The sequence below is a fragment of the Ovis canadensis genome, chromosome 2 (genome assembly GCF_042477335.2).
Source record: "Ovis canadensis isolate MfBH-ARS-UI-01 breed Bighorn chromosome 2, ARS-UI_OviCan_v2, whole genome shotgun sequence".
Classification (NCBI taxonomy): domain Eukaryota; kingdom Metazoa; phylum Chordata; class Mammalia; order Artiodactyla; family Bovidae; genus Ovis; species Ovis canadensis.
The window spans coordinates 106,929,369-106,946,032 of NC_091246.1; the positions used below are offsets into that span (position 1 = coordinate 106,929,369).

Consider the following 16,664-nt stretch of genomic DNA (forward strand, 5'->3'; position numbering starts at 1 on the left):
GTGATGATGCTGAAAATCATTAGACTGGAACAAATGACTTCTCAACAGTTAATCTCATTTAATCCTTACAAGTATAGGGATGGAGAAACTTTTCCTCTATCCTTTTGGGCTCAGTACGAAGAACTTGAGAATTAAACAAGCAAGAGACACATTAAGTAGAAAAAGAAAGGTAAAATTTATATTGATGTTAATATTTTTACATGCACAGAGGCATCACAGAAACGTGAAAAACCTCAAGAAGTGGTCAGATTAAGGGGTCTATGGAACATTTCAACAAGGGCCAATAAATTGTAGGGGTGTCACAGTTGGTAAGAATCCATTTTCCAATGCAAGGTGTGGGTTTGATCCTTGGCTCAAGACAATCCCCTGGAGAAGGGAATGGCAACCCATTCCTGTATTTTTGTCTAGATAATTCCATGGACAGAGGAGCCTGGTGGGTTACAGTTCCTGGGGTTTCAAAGGAGTCAGACACAACTGAGTGTGTACATGCACAATAAATTCTGAAGTAAGTAGACAAAAGAAGAGGGATTTGGGTCTTCTAAGGCTGATAAATCATGTGAGAAAAAATATATATGAGAGAAACTGATGCTAAAAACTTGGCCTCTGTGCACCAGTGCCAAACCAAATCTCAGAGACAGAGTTTTGCGTGAGGTAGAAAAGAATAGTTTCATTGCTTTGCCAGGCAAAGGGGGACACAGTGGCTTGTGTCCTCAAAAATTGTCTGTCCCAACCTGGAGGGATTTGGTGAAACATTAGGAATGTTTCAAGGGCAGGGTTATTGATGAAGATCAGCATGTATATAGGGACTGGATTCCTTTATCTGGCTTTAGGTGGTCTCCTGATGAGCTGTGGTTCCTGAGGTTTTGGATGCTTCCTCAAGTAGTTAACATTTTCCATTTGTTGATGTTTTATTTCTGCAGTTGAGCTCAAAGATATTGTTATGTGTATCCCTTCAAGAAAAGCTATGACAAACCTAGACAGTGTATTAAAAAGCAGGAACATTACTTTGCCAACAAAGTCTGTACAGTCCAAGCTATGGTTTTCTAGCATTTATGTATGGATGTGAGAGTTGAACCATAAAGAAAGCTGAGCACAGGAGAACTGATGCTTTTGAACTGTGGTGTTGGAGAAGACTCTTGAGAGTTCCTTGGATTGCAAAGAGATCAAGCCAGCCAATCCTAAAGGAAATCAATCCTGAATATTCATTGAAGGACTGATGCTGAAGCTGAAGCTCCAATATTTTGACCACCTGATGTGAAGAGCTGATTCATTAGAAAAGACCTTGATGCTGCAAAAGATTGAAGGCAGAAGGAGAAGGGGACAACAAAGGACGAGATAGTTGGATGGCATCACAGACTCAATGGACATGAGTTTGAGCAAGCTCCGGGAGATGGTGAAGGACAGGGAAGCCTGGCTTGCTGTAATCCATGAGATTACAAAGAGTCGGACACGACTGAGTGACTGAACAAAAAATCCCTTGAAGGGGAACCAGGACCTTGCCCCAAGGTTGCACAATTGTTTCTCCACTGCTCCTCCCTTGTCTCTGCATACCCTCCCTGATTAGCAACTGTTTGAACCTGCCCTTTGGAACTAAAGCACTCAAGGAAGTTCAAGAAACAGGGGACACAGAAAGAATTTCAAGCCCAGGAGCCCCATAAGGTTCTACTCAGTTTCAGAGCTAATGGAAGTAAAGTGTTATTTTAGTCAGGTTTTTCTTTATGTGGACTCACCTTGGTGCCAGCTATCCAACTCTGATGGTAAGAATTGCTATCCTCATCTTGGTACAGGGTTTTTGGGAAGGAGTAGTTTGTGTGTGTGTGCTCAGTCATGTCCAACTCTTTGCACCCCCTACAGCCTGTAGCCCTCCAGGCTCCTCTATCCATGGGATTTCCCAGGCAGGAATCCTGGGAAATCACTCTGGTGAGTGGGTTGCCACTTCCTCCTAAAAGGGATCTTCCTGACCCAGGGACCAAACCCATGTCTCTTGGGTCTTCTACACTGTCAGGCAAGTTCTCTACCACTAGCACACCTGGGGGGAAGTTCATACTCTACTTTTAGGTAGAAGGGTGAGGACAAAGGACTTTTCTTGGATGTGCTGTTTCTCAGTTGCTTTCAGTTCAAAAAAATCAATAAGTCAAAGTAGCAAATTTGGGGTGGCGTATCCTGATCCCCTTCACAAAACAGTGAAGTGTCTTTATGCTCACTTTATAGATGAAAGCTCTAAAGCAATAAAAAGCTAGCAAATTTCCTCAGGATGGCTCTGGAACTATCTGGAACCAGGATTTAAACAAGAGGAACAAATATTTGAGTGTAAGTATTTGGAAGCATCATCACTTGGGGTTAAACTTTAGCAAAATGTTGTGAAATGCAGTTTGACACATATAAATCAGACAATCTCATTTTCCCCTATTGTTGTTTTGACCTTTCCCAGGAGCTTTTTTTCCCCAAGGTTATTTACTTTAACCCTTCTATCTGGAGCCACGCATCTCATTAAGCCCTTCTTTCTATCTACCATATTAGTCAAGGGAATTCCTTGATGGTCCAGTGTTTAGGACTCCACACTTCCGTTTCAGGGGCATAGGTTCTACCCCTGGTCAGGGAACTATGATTCTACGTGCTGCTAGATGAAGCCAAAAAAATGATATGAGTCAAACAAAACTATGCAGTTAAACAGGATTAAAAAAAGAAAGGAAAGAAAATCAGGTTTAAGATATGAGTTAATATAAATATCTAACCATTCATGGTGGGTTCTGATGTTATTTCATTTCTCTTTTTTCTTCTTTATCTTTCTTTTTTTTCTGAGAAAGGGGAAAGAAAGAAGAAAGAGTGCTGAGTGAATGTTAGAAATATTATAACACTAGTTAACTAGAAAAAGTTTTGATTTCCATTATGTCTATCAAGCCCTCATCCTATACATAGCCTTCAAACTTTCTATTCCAGAATTGATACATTGTAGTGCACTGGTTGCTTCAGATGCCTTCCTCTACTAAACTGTAATCTCCTAGCACGATTGTTTTTAAAAAAATATTTTTGGAATAAGGCAGTAAGTATCAATGCAATTTTAGTGAAATTACTAAAGGAAGTTCCTCAGTTTTCCTCTAGAGGCTTGATATTCAACCAAAGTAGTGGATTGAATGAATCAAAATGAGTCAATCTTGAATTGGGGTTATTAACATCTAGCTTCAAATGGAGGAGGAATTCTATCTCACAATGTTTCATTCATGTTTCATTAAGTGTTATCCACTTACCCACAAGGGATATGAACTCTCATTATTTGGTAACTTTTTCCCTAATATTGTTATATGCTCCAAGAGCCACAAAAACTGTGTTGGGTGGGTTCAGTTCAGTTCAGTCGCTCAGTCGTGTCCGACTCTTTGTGATCCCATGAATTACAGCATGCCAGGCCTCCCTGTCCATCACCAACTCCTGGAGTTCACTCAAACCCACGTCCATCGAGTCAGTGATGCCATCCAGTGATCTCATCCTCTGTCGTCCCCTTCTCCTCCTGCCCCCAATCCCTCCCAGGATCAGAGTCTTTTCCAGTGAGTAAACTCTGCATGAGGTGGCCAAAGTACTGGAGTTTCAGCTTTAGCATCATTCCTTCCAAAGAACACCCAGGACTGATCTCCTTTAGGATGGACTGGTTGGATCTTCTTCCAGTCCATGGGACTCTCAAGAGTCTTCTCCAACACTACAGTTCAAAAGCATCAATTCCTCAACGCTCAGCTTTCTTCACAGTCCAACTCTCACATCCATACATGACCACAGGAAAAACCATAGCCTTGACTAGACAGACCTTAGTCGGCAAAGTAATGTCTCTGCTTTTCAATATGCTATCTAGGTTGGTCATAATTTTCCTTCCAAGGAGTAAGCATCTTTTAATTTCATGGCTGCAATCACCATCTGCAGTGATTTTGGAGCCCCCAAAAATAAAGTCTGACACTGTTTCCACTGTTTCCCCATCTATTAGCCATGAAGTGATGGGACCAGATGCCATAATCTGAGTTTTCTGGATGTTGAGCTTTAAGCCAGCGTTTTCACTCTCCACTTTCACTTTCATCAAGGGGCTTTTTAGTTGCTCTTCACTTTCTGCCATAAGGGTGGTGTCATCTGCATATCTGAGGTTATTGATATCTCTCCTGGCAATCTTGATTCCAGTTTGTGCTTCCTCCAGCCCAGCGTTTCTCATGATGTACTCTGCATAGAATTTAAATAAGCAAGGTGACAATATACAGCCTTGACGTACTCCTTTTCCTATTTGGAAACAGTCTGTTGTTCCACATCCAGTTCTAACTGTTGCTTCCTGACCTGCATATAGGTTTCTCAAGAGGCAGGTCAGGTCGTCTGATATTCCCATCTCTTTCAGAATTTTCCACAGTTTATTGTGATCCACACAGTCAAAGGCTTTGGCATACTCAATAAAGCAGAAATAGATGTTTTTCTGGAACTCTCTTCTTTTTCAATGATCTATTAGATGTTGGCAATTTGATCTCTGGTTCCTCTGCCTTTTCCAAAACCAGCTTGAACATCTGGAAGTTCACGTTTCACGTATTGTTGAAGCCTGGCTTGGAAATTTTTGAGCATTACTTTACTAGCGTGTGAGATGAGTGCAATTGTGTGGTAGTTTGAGCATTCTTTGGCATTGCCTTTATTTGGGATTGGAATGAAAACTGACCTTTTCCAGTCCTGTGGCCACTGCTGAGTTTTCCAAATTTGCTGGCATATTGGTTGGGTTAGAGTAGTTTATTTTCACAATTTCCTTGACGGATGCATAGCTCAGAGAAGTAAAGTGAGCTGCCCAGTTCATCACAGTTCATCACCATGATTATCAAAATCATGCTCAGGTTTTTTAGAAAGAGCATCCGTGCTGCAAGCCAGAGTACCTGAAGCATAGCTGATGAGTAACTGAAATGTATTGAATTAATAAATCAACAAGTTAAAGCACAAGGGGTTTAAGTCCTAAAAATACACATAATTTCCCCCTTTATTTAAGCCATTGGCTTTATCCTCCCTGAAACAGTGGTAACAATTTGTCAATCAGAATCAACCCCCATCTTTGACCAGATGTGCAGGAGAGGAATGGGTACTTCTCTGAGAGACTTTTTCTAAAACAAAGGTCAAAACATTATCTACCTGAGGTCCTCCCCACCTTGCTTTTTTAATTTTTTTTTTTTTTTTTTACCTGCATGATTGGGCCTGAAGGATCTTAGTTCCCCAGCCAGGAATGGAACTTAAGCCCCTTCAGTGGAAGTGCTAGAGTCTTAACCACTGGACCACCAGGGAAGTCCCTTAGCTTATCATCTTTAATTGTTGTCAGTTTCTTTGATTTGACTCCAGGTTTCTCATCAGCGAACACTTGTCAGTAAGTCTCGCTCATGGGGAGATTGTTCATCAGAGGAGGACATGTAGTTTCTCTACCTTCCGCAGAGCACCAAACAACACCTGGGCCACCCCAATGATTGCAGAATCACAAGGAGGTCTCTTACCCTCTGTTGAGGTCCTTTAATGGACTGGAACCTGGTGGTCTGGAGTCGACTGATAAGAAAGTAAAGGAGTGAGAAAGAGGCTGATATTCCTTGGTTTATGCAGAAGCCAATAAAGCCCCTGGCACGGCGCTTGCTCTGTTCACAGAGGCCTCAGACGCCCTCTCGATGGGGTGAGGGTGCAGAGCGCCTTCTCGAGAGGGTCTTAGAAGCCCGAGCAGCAAAGTGAACACAGAGGATCTCTGTGCTCCAAAGAAATAGCCAGGGAGACAGAGAGAGAGAGAAAGCAAGACACAGGGACCAAAGCTCTGACAGAGCAAAGGTGTTTTAATCAACATGGTGTGGGCATATATACTGTAGTTATTCTCAGCAAAGATAAAGATTAAAACTCCAGACTTGCAAAACATAGGCGATCCATATTAAAGAGAGAGAGAGTTGTAAATAATCACTTTTACCATATGGTTCATAAAAAGGAAGAGGGTACTTATCACTGTTTAGAAAAACTAACAAAGGAAATGCCTGGATTCCTCAGCCCCCAGGAGAGGCTTGCCTCTCCTCTTAATTCCTGAGTATTCAGAAATTAATAAGGAACAGAGAATTCCTGACAGATCCAAAATAGCACACAGGAAGCCTCCTGTTAAATGCTTCCTGACGACCCTCAACTGATTTTCTGGGCTAAATTGCAAGGGAGGCAGAGTGATTGAAGAAAATGACAAAGCTATTGATTAGAACTTTCGCTCCCACTTCACAGCGTGGGTGGCCAACTTCAGCTTCCTCTGAGCGCTACTGCCTTCTCCCTAGGGTGTGCCCTTGTCTGCATAACACGCCTTCCCAAAGCATGACCAGGAGAAAACGAATCAGAGTAGGATTCTGAGCTGATGTTGTTCATCACTGAGTGTGATGAACCCTTTCCAAGGCTGGGAAAGACAACCAGGAGCCAAGGTTTCTCCAGAAGAGGAGAAGCTGTGCTCTCCTTCCTTCCCATGAAATCTTAGCCCAGCCCTTACCTCTATTTTTTGAGGTTTAGAATGATGTTGATTCTTGTCCTGCATCAGAATGATCATATTAGATGCATCAGCATAATAGGCAAAATTTGAGGCAAACGTTTGGCTCTGCTCAGAGAAGCCACATTTATGAAAGCTCAGTTAACAACAATTGGCCATTGGGGGAGGCAAAGAAAGCAAGTGAAGAGGCCCCTGTGGGATGAGGCTCTGTCTGCCTTTGACAGAAGGATGAGGAGGCTTCAGAGTCTGCAGGGAAATAAGTGCTGTGCTATCCAGCCTCAGAGGCCACCCCGTCAGGTCCAGACACATGGGCAACATGTCAGCACTTCCACCTGTCTCCAAAGGCACCCTCTTCACAGATGCTATAACTCCAATCACTTCAGTTTTTATGTGTTTCTTTAAGAATAGATGCATTGTTATTACCTTGTAATGGAACACCAGAAACACATCACTTTTACATCTCTCCCTTATCTAGAGTTCAAAGTATTGCAACAGAGTTCTATTTTTTTTTTTTTTTTCTGTAAGAAACCACGGCAGGTGACCCAGAGGTTTCCCCAGTGTGAAGAGTCAGGGGTTTGAAGATTTAACTCATGAACTAAATGTTCACATTAACCATCATGTCGGTTTGAAATGACCTGCTGTTGGAAAATGAACTGCTCTAATAGTTCAGAGCGAACACTGAGTTTTGTCAAAAATCTGTCACTTTCAGTGAGAATGAGGATGACATTTAAGGAGTCATTCTGCTCCTTGCTTTGCAGGTGTAGTTTCCGACACTGCCTATAAAATGAATCTGTGGAAGTAATCAAGACTATCTAATACCCAATGATGAAATAAAAGAATCACTCAAGAATTATTAGTTTGTTTTGCTACATACTCGTCAAAAAACAGGTTCCAACCTACTTTATTGATAATGGATGTCATCTATTTGGACTTAACTCTTTAATTTCATTTCTAGGAAACAAGGCACATGATTCTCTCTGAAAGTTCAATTACCAGCTGAAACCGCATTAGGTTTTTAAGCTGCTGAATTAAATTAGGTGCTTTGAAATAGTCATTGACTGAAGAGTTTAACATCAAGCTTTGAGAACACAGAGACATTTGCAGTGAATCAATAGTATTGGCAAAGCCATCTCCTGGCTTGCCTGCAAATAGTGAATCGCAGCTCCTATTCTTTGAAAATTAATGTGTTCTCACACTGGGAGTAAAATTGCCTCTTTTTCCCCTCAAATGTTCATCTTAAGAAATTAAATCTGAGAACAGGGAGAGGGCTATATTTTAGGGAAAGATGCCGCCAAACAGCCTCCAAACCCTGAAGTAGAGGCAGTGAGGCCTTCTTTGTTCAGTTCCTTTTCTTCAGGCTCCACCCCTAAGCATGCAGACCTTTCTGCTCTCAGGACCCACAGCCCCATTCTCCTCTCCCTCAGCTTGGGGACCCTCTGTGTCCTCTGGAGGAGCATGTGTTCCTTGATGGTTTTCCTAGGCATTCTGTTTCTGTTTTCAAATTATACCCCACCCCCACCTCACTTTCTGCTTCCTCCTAAACCTAACTTCCCTGAAGGTTTGAGCCTTTGAAGATACCAAAGAATGATTTGCAAGCCAGTTGCACTTTCTGCCCTGCCTCTAAATTGTTTAAAAGCAGAAAATACAAAGGGATAATATGCATTTACACACACACATCATATGCCAGCATATACACCACACATTTTACATATATTGGCTCATTTAAACCTCCTACAACCACATGAGAGAGTATTATCTCCATTTTATAAGTGAGAAAACTGAAGCTAAAGGATATTAAATTATTTGTCCAGGTTTAAAAAATAGTTCAAAGTAGAAGTAAGAATTCAAGTAAAAAAACCTCATCCCCAAGTCCATCTAATTAATCACTTGACTAAGCTTTGCCTAATGATAAGTTTTCTGAAGATAAAATAATGTGGTTCTTTATTTTACATAGATCTACTGAAACAGCAAGGGACTTCAGAAAGACCTGCCTTTTATTTATAGTTACGTAGAGTTTAAAGACATGATTAGTCCTGTTTCCCAGAGAAATTTAGGAAAAAGGACTTTAATGTGGATATAATAACATCCAATATTTTTTTTGAAAATTAGTCTTGAGACTTTTTGAGGACAGGGTTAACACTCCCCTTAAAAATGCTTAACACATCCCCTGTAAATAGTAAATAATAAATAGTAATCTATATTCCCACCTTTAAATAGATCTGGGCAATTGCTCAGTGAGGCTCATACAGGGCTCAGGGAGGAGGTACAATAATTATCTTGGGAAAGCAAATCTGTAAATATTCACTGCCAGAAAACCTTGTGCCTATCTTGAGGCACTAGTGCTTTTTTATTTTAGGAGGCTTCTCAACTATGCTGTTGATTCATAGGTGGCGCTAGTGGTAAAGATCCCACAGGAGACATAAGAGACAGGTTCGATCCCGCATCAGGAAAATCCCCTGGAGGAAGGCATGGCAACCCACTCCAGTATTCTTGCTTGGAGAATTTTGTGGACAGACAAGCCTGGCAGGCTATAGCTCATAGGATCACAAAGAGTCAGACAGGACTGAAGCAACTTAGCATGCATGCATGCATGCCTTGTGGTGTAGGTACCCCACTACCTTCCTGGGGTAGGTAGTCTGGTATCTATCCCAGGAAAATTCAGGGTAGAGTGGCAAAGCATAGAAAATTGTGACAACCCTTTAGAAAAGGGACTTAAATATATGTATCAGATTTGGGGGTGCTTCCCAGGTGGTGCAGTGGTAAAGAATCCACCTGCCAATGCATGAGATACAAGAGACCTAAGTTCAGTCCCTGGGTCAGGAAGATCCCCTGGAGAAGGAAATGGAAACCCACTGCAGTATTCTTGCCTGGGAAATCCCATGGGCAGAGGAGCCTGGTAGGCTACAGTGCATGGGGTCGTAAAGAGTAGGACACATATCAGAATTTATTTTTAAAATCCATTTCCTTTAACTCAGTAATTCTAAAAACTTTAGCCCTGATGGTCTTTGTTGTTGTTGTTGTTGTTGATGATGGTCTTTTAATGAGTCAACTTTGCTAAGCTGCTGCTGCTGCTGCTAAGTCGCCTCAGTCGTGTCTAACTCTGTGCGACCTCATAGACGGCAGCCCACCAGGCTTCCCCATCCCTGGGATTCTCCAGGCAAGAACACTGGAGTGGGTTGCCAGTTCCTTCTCCAATGCATGAAAGTGAAGAGTGAAAGTGGGTCAGTCCTGTCCGACCCTTAGCGACCCCCTGGACTGCAGCCTACCAGGCTCCTCCATTCATGGGATTTTCCAGGCAAGAGTGGGTTGCCATTGCCTTCTCCTGCTAAGCTGCAGTCCTCAGTTATTCATAAACACTTATACAAATGTTGCCATGAAGGTTTTTTTTTTTTTTAAGATGTGATTAAAGTAAAAACAATCAATTGACTGTAAGTAAAAGAGATCATCTTAGTCCACGGGGTCACAAAGAGTAGAGCGTGACTGAATGGCAAACACTTCACATGTTTTATCTGGTGGGGATTTTTAGGACTTCCCTGGTGGCTCAGATGGCAAAGCGTCTCCCTACAATGCAGGAGACCTGGGTTCAATCCCTGGGTCTGGAAGATCCTCTGGAGAAGGAAATTGCAGCCCACTCCAGTACCCTTGTGGTAGACTATAGTCCATGGGGTCGCAGAGTCGGACACAACCGAGCGACTTTCACTTCCCTTCCCTTAGGACTTTGAGCCCAGAAGACAGCATCTCAAGTAACCCTGAGAGAATTTCTCCAAGGAGGTGAGGGGAGGAGCCAGGTTATATATTAATAGAACTTTTGCAACAAAGGGCAGGTTATTGTTAACTAAAGAAAACCCAGGTTAAGGAATTTAATACTTTATCATGTATGGGAACATGCCAGAGTTTGCACTTACTGAAATCATTCCTATATGAACCTCAACTCTCTGGTGCCAGTTTCTTTGTGTTTTCACATCCTGAGTTTTCTCAAGGCTCACCAGCTCACCATCCATGGTGGCTAATAATTGCTGATGAATGTGACATCCTTTGTTTACTCATATGGCAGGAAATTGTCCATTTCTCACCTGCAATTCCATACTGGGCTGGCTGGCCTCCACGGGGTGAGTCAGATCCTTACAATAAATCCCTTGGTAAACATGTCCTACTGCTTCTGCTTCATATGGTAAGCCCTGACTGATACTATAAAAGAAATAATCTGAAATTTGTGAAACTTTGACATACTAAAGTTACCATGAGATCTTTGTTATAATAGCAAACTTAAATGTGCCCTAGTGGCTCAGATGGTAAAGAATTTGTCTGCAGTGCAGGAGACCCTAGGTTCGATCCCTGGAACAGTAAGATCCCCTGGAGAAGGGAATGGCTATCCTCTCCAGTATTCTTGCTTGGAGAATTTCATGGACAGAGGAGTCTGGCGGGCAGCTACAGTCCTTGGTGTCCCAAAGAGTTGGACATGACCTAGAAACTAAAACTTTCACTTCATTATGAATTCAACTACAGTAATTATGGCACAGTTACTTGTTGTAATTACATGTCTGAAACTGTGATAATATCATAAGAAAACATGTTTAAGTATAAAATGCAGGATAGAAACTATAGGGAGTATGGGCCCAGTTATGTAAAAGTGTATCCAAAAAAAAAAAAAAAGAGCCTAGAAAAAAACTTGTATTAAGAGAGGCTGTCTTTGGGAGGTAGAATTATTTATTTTATTTTAAACTGAGACAAAAACAGAGAACTTTTAATCCTTTAAAAAAAAATCTAGCAGTTTATGCTGTGCATTCTTTCAGAATTAAGGATATATTCAAATATACATAATTTTAAAACTAGTGCTTTAAATTCATGGGCATTTTTCCAAGAAATCTAGTGCTTTAAGATTTTATGCAATGTTAATATATTCTTACATAATACACAAACTTGGATAACTTTACTGTAAATCTGGTGGGGTACTTGATTCTAGAACCAACAACATAAATAAGATGAAACCAGGAATCATTGTAAACAAAGGGATGAGGGCTCTAAAGTTTCAAATGTTAACAACTTGCTTTTATTTAAGTCATACATTGTGATACATTCTGTAGAGTGCTAGGAAAGGCCTACTATAACTAGCACAACCTGTCAGAAGAATATACACATAAAAAGCACAGAAAAGATTGTTACTACAATTCTGCTTGCTGAATAGTTGCCTGAAATTAAATTTTGAGCTAGATATCTTTCTGTCAAAATGAACCATAATTTTAGCAGATGTTATAATAAGAATATATTTTAACACTTGTGTATGTTTCTAGGCAAAAATGTATATATGACGAATGTTTCTCACAAGCCCATGCCCCCCTCACCCCACCATCTGTGTGTGCACATGTCTAAATATGTCTTCCCTCTCTTAATCTGTCTCTGAAAATCAACAGTTTTTGTTAGAAAAAGAGTCAGGAAAGAAATAAAAAGAGAGAGATGGAATCATGATTATACACCCATGAGATTTTTTCAGCTGTTAAATCTGATTGTGTACAGAAATGAGGTATAAAGAGAATTTTCTGTCTTCTAGGATTTTTCCAACAGGGATAAAAACTCAGCAACATGCCTTAGTTCAAGCTTCCACATTCAGTTATTGATCGTCTAACCTCTTAGCATGTCTTAAACATGCTTTATGCATACATTTAAATAGACATTGAGTCTAACCACTACAGTGGAAACCATTGTTTTATGTTATGTTGCATTTTATGTGTAAGAACCCATCTTTTCTATCGTGAATGTATGTACTGTGAAAATACACGTGTATATTCAGAAGGATAATGACATTTTGATAGGTTACCTTTGAAAATATATACTTGAAAGTCACAAGAATGTGGATGCCAAATACAGGGTCAATGGCTTTCCTTTTCTGCTTGCCTTGTGTCTCTAGATCTGGAGTGCCTCCAGATTGTCAAATTTGAAAGGAAGTCAAACTTCGGGGATTCTGAGGTCAGATGGCAGGGTTTACATGAGGGACATCCTCCAATATGTGTGTGCACCTCCCTTCCCCACCCTCCAGGGGGTAAGAGCTTCTTTGGAAAAGGAGAACATCCTGGGGAGGCATGCTCTTTAGCCAACAGTCCTCAGTGCTATGAGGTCACAATCATAACTTCATAAAGAAATGCTGGAAGAAGTCAGTAAGGTTTGGCAATGTGCTGTGGGCATATGAGCTTGTTAGGGAAAACATGTAGTGACTGTGAAGAGTTGATGACAATTCTGGATACTCTTCCTCGAAGCATCTGTTTTCATTTATATTCAGTTGTTCATCTGCTATTCATTCAGGAAGGATTTTTAGTAGCTTAGATATATATAAAAACAGTTGAACAGTTGAATCTATCAGTTCAGTTCAGTTCAGCCGCTCAGTCGTGTCCGACTCCTCGCGACCCCATGAATCGCAGCACGCCAGGCCTCCCTGTCCATCACAAACTCCCGGAGTTTACCCAGACTCATGTCCATCGAGTCAGTAATGCCATCAAGCCATCTCATCTTCTGTCGTCCCCTTCTCCTCCAGCCCCCAATCCCTCCCAGCATCAGAGTCTTTTCCAGTGAGTCAACTCTTCTCATGAGGTGGTCAAAGTATTGGAGTTTCAACTTCAGCATCAGTAATTCCAATGAACACCCAGAACTGACCTCCTTTAGGATGCACTGGTTGGATCTTCTTGCAGTCCAAGGGACTCTCAAGAGTCTTCTCCACACCACAGTTCAAAAGCTTCAATTCTTCGGCGCTCGGCTTTCTTCACAGTCCAACTCTCACATCCATACATGACCACTGGAAAAACCATAGCCTTGACTAGACAGATCTTTGTTGGCAGAGTAATGTCTCTGCTTTTTAATATGCTATCTAGGTTGGTCATAACTTTCCTTCCAAGGAGTAAGCGTCTTTTAATTTCATGGCTGCAATCACTGTCTACAGTGATTTTGGAGCCCCTCAAAATAAAGTCTGACACTGTTTCCACTGTTTCACAATCTATTTGCCATGAAGTGATGGGACCAGATGCCATGATCTGAGTTTTCTGAATGTTGCACTTTAAGACGACTTTTTCACTCTCCTCTTTCACTTTCATCAAGAGGCTTTTTAGTTCCTCTTCACATTCTGCCATAAGACTGGTGTCATCTGCATATCTGAGGTTATTGATATTTCTCCCAGCAATCTTGATTCCAGCTTGTGCTTCTTCCAGCCCAGCGTTTCTCATGATGTACTCTGCATAGAAGTTAAATAAGCAGGGTGACAATATACAGCCTTGACGTACTCCTTTTCCTATTTGGAACCAGACTGTTGTTTCAAATCCAGTTCTAACTGTTGCTTCCTGACCTGCATATAGGTTTCTCAAGAGGCAGGTCAGGTGGCCTGGTATTCCCATCTCTTTCAGAATTTTCCACAGTTTATTGTGATCCACACAGTCAAAGGCTTTGGCATACTCAATAAAGCAGAAATAGATGTTTTTCTGTAACTCTCTTGCTTTTTCCATGATCCAGCAGATGTTGGCAATTTGATCTCTGGTTCCTCTGCCTTTTCTAAAACCAGCTTGAACATCTGGAAGCTCACAGTTCACATATTGCTGAAGACTGGCTTGGAGAATTTTGAGCATTACTTTACTAGCATGTGAGTGAGTGCAATTGTGTGGTAGTTTGAACATTCTTTGGCATTGCCTTTCTTTGGGATTGGAATGAATACTGATCTTTTCCAGGCCTGTGGCCACTGCTGAGTTTTCCAAATTTGCTGGCATATTGAGTGCAGCACTTTTACATCATCTTTCAGGATTTGAAATAGCTCGACTGGAATTCCATCACCTCCACTAGCTTTGTTCATAGTGATGATTCCTAAGGCCCACTTGACTTCACATTCCAGGATGTCTGGCTCTAGAAGAGTGATCACACCATCATGATTATCTGCTTCATGAATATCTTTTTTGTATAGTTCTTCTGTGTATTTTTTTGCCACCTCTTCTTAATATCTTCCGCTTCTGTTAGGTCCATACCATTTCTGTCCTTTATTGAGCCCATCTTTCATGAAATGTTCCCTTGGTATCTCTGATTTTCTTGAAGAGATCTCTAGTCTTTCCCATTCTGTTGTTTTCCTCTATTTCTTTGCACTGATCGCTGAGCAAGCCTTTCTTATCTCTCCTTGCTATTCTTTGGAACTCTGCATTCAGATGCTTGTATCTTTCCTTTTCTCCTTTGCTTTTCACAGCTATTTGTAAGGCCTCCTCAGACAGCCATTTTACTTTTTTGCATTTCTTTTCCATGGGGATGGTCTTGATCCCTGTCTCCTGTACAATGTCATGAACCTCTGTCCATAGTTCATCATGCACTCTATCAGATGTAGTCCCTTAGGGATTTGATTTAGGTCATACCTGAATGGTCTAGTGGTCTTCCCTACTTTCTTCAATTTAAGTCTGAATTTGGCAATAAGGAGTTCATGATCTGAGCCACAGTTAGCTCTTGGTCTTGTTTTTGCTGACTGCATTGAGCTTCTCCATCTTTGGCTGCAAAGAATATAATCAATCTGATTTCGGTGTTGACCATCTGGTGATGTCCATGTGTAGAGTCTTCTCTTGTGTTGTTGGAAGAGGGTGTTTGCTATGATCAGTGCGTTCTCTTGGCAAAACTCTATTAGCCTTTGCCCTGCTTCATTCCATATTCCAAGGCCAAATCTGCCTGTTACTCCAGGTGTTTCCTGACTTCCTACTTTTGCAAGTTAATAATATAGTCAATGAGAAAAAGGTAAGGCAGAGTTCACTGTATATGTATGTGTATCTGTGTGCATATATATAAATATATTTGGCAATTTTCCCTTTTAATTGTAACATTACTTTTATTTATACTAAAACTAATTATGAATAATAATGTTGTTAGTTTCTGAGGCAAGTCGCCATTCAGGTCTTTGATTCTCAACCTACAGTTTTTACGTTCTGAAGGTGCACAGTTCTGTGCCCAGAGAAAATGTGGCTTTTTTATCCTGAAGCATTAGATAAACTCTCTTTTATCTAAGGCATTGTTTTTAATGTGAAGACAAATAAGGTTATAAGGTTACTGTATTAAGTAGAATTCAAAATTCATTTTAAATAAAACTCTTGGACCACTTCAAGTTACACCCTTAGACTCTAGGGTTACACTTGTCATTCACTCATTCATTCTTAAACAGAATACCAAAGGCGCAAAACATGGAAAGAAAATCATTGGTAAATCGAACTTCATTAAAATGAAAAGCATTTGTTTGTTTTAAAAAAAAAAAAAAAACAAACAAACCACTAAGAAAATAAAGGAAAGCCGAAAACAGGAAAAATATATATATATTCATGACACACATGCCAGAGGGAGAACTTGTAACCAGGGTACAGAAAGAACACTTACAATTTAATAAGAAGATACACAACTCAAAAAGTGCCAAATTGTTTCCCAACTTGGTTGTGCAAACCCCCCACCCCCACCCCACAGTGTATGAAAGTCAAGTTACTTATTAACTGTGTGATCTTTGGTCAGTCACCACACCTCACTGACTCAGTGATAAAAGTACAATGCAAAAACAGTCGCCATGAAGCTACCTCCAAGAAGTGAGGTCTTTCCCCCAAACTTTGGAACCTGGCAGGCATTGTGACTTGTACTGACCAACAGAAAGCTCTAGAAATAAGCCTAAGCTAGTTCCCAGCCTGGGCCCCAGGAGGTCTTGAAGATTCCACTCTGCAGTTTTGGGGACTCGAGGGGTTCCATGAACAAACCTGAGTTACCAGGTTAAAGAAGAGCCCTGATATCTCAGCTAAGGCCTTTCTAGACCAGGAAGCTTCAGACTCACTTGTGATCACAAGTTCATGTCTCTGTCAGATCACCTAGACCAACTTAAGATCAAGAACTGGGCAGTGAAGTCCTGTCCAGTTCACCATGTACAGAATCACATTTGGAGTTGATAGTATATGCTGATAATTTTGGAGGTGGTTTGTTAATCACATAATTGATTGAGATACCTCACAGTGAGATTGGATAACATAAGCATCTATCTAATAGGACTGTGAAGGTGAAGGTGAAAGTGAAGTCGCTCAGTCGTGTCCGACTCTCTGCGAGCCCGTGGACTGTATCCTACCAGGCCCCTTTGTCCATGGGATTCTCTAGGCAAGAATACTGGAGTGGGTTGCCATTTCCTTCTCCAGGTGATCTTCCCAACCCA

General features: G+C 41.1%; 1 protein-coding gene across 1 annotated transcript in view; it reads left to right on the plus strand.

The window, feature by feature from the left end:
• Positions 1 to 1,547: 1,547 nt before the first annotated feature.
• The window catches only part of FBXO8 (F-box protein 8), a 91,094-nt gene continuing 75,977 nt past the window's right edge, over positions 1,548 to 16,664 (plus strand). Inside the window, exons 1-2 of the mRNA XM_069574221.1 lie at positions 1,548 to 1,757; positions 2,212 to 2,310. The gene's annotated coding sequence lies outside the window, so the exon portion shown is untranslated. The remainder of the gene's footprint in view (positions 1,758 to 2,211; positions 2,311 to 16,664) is intronic.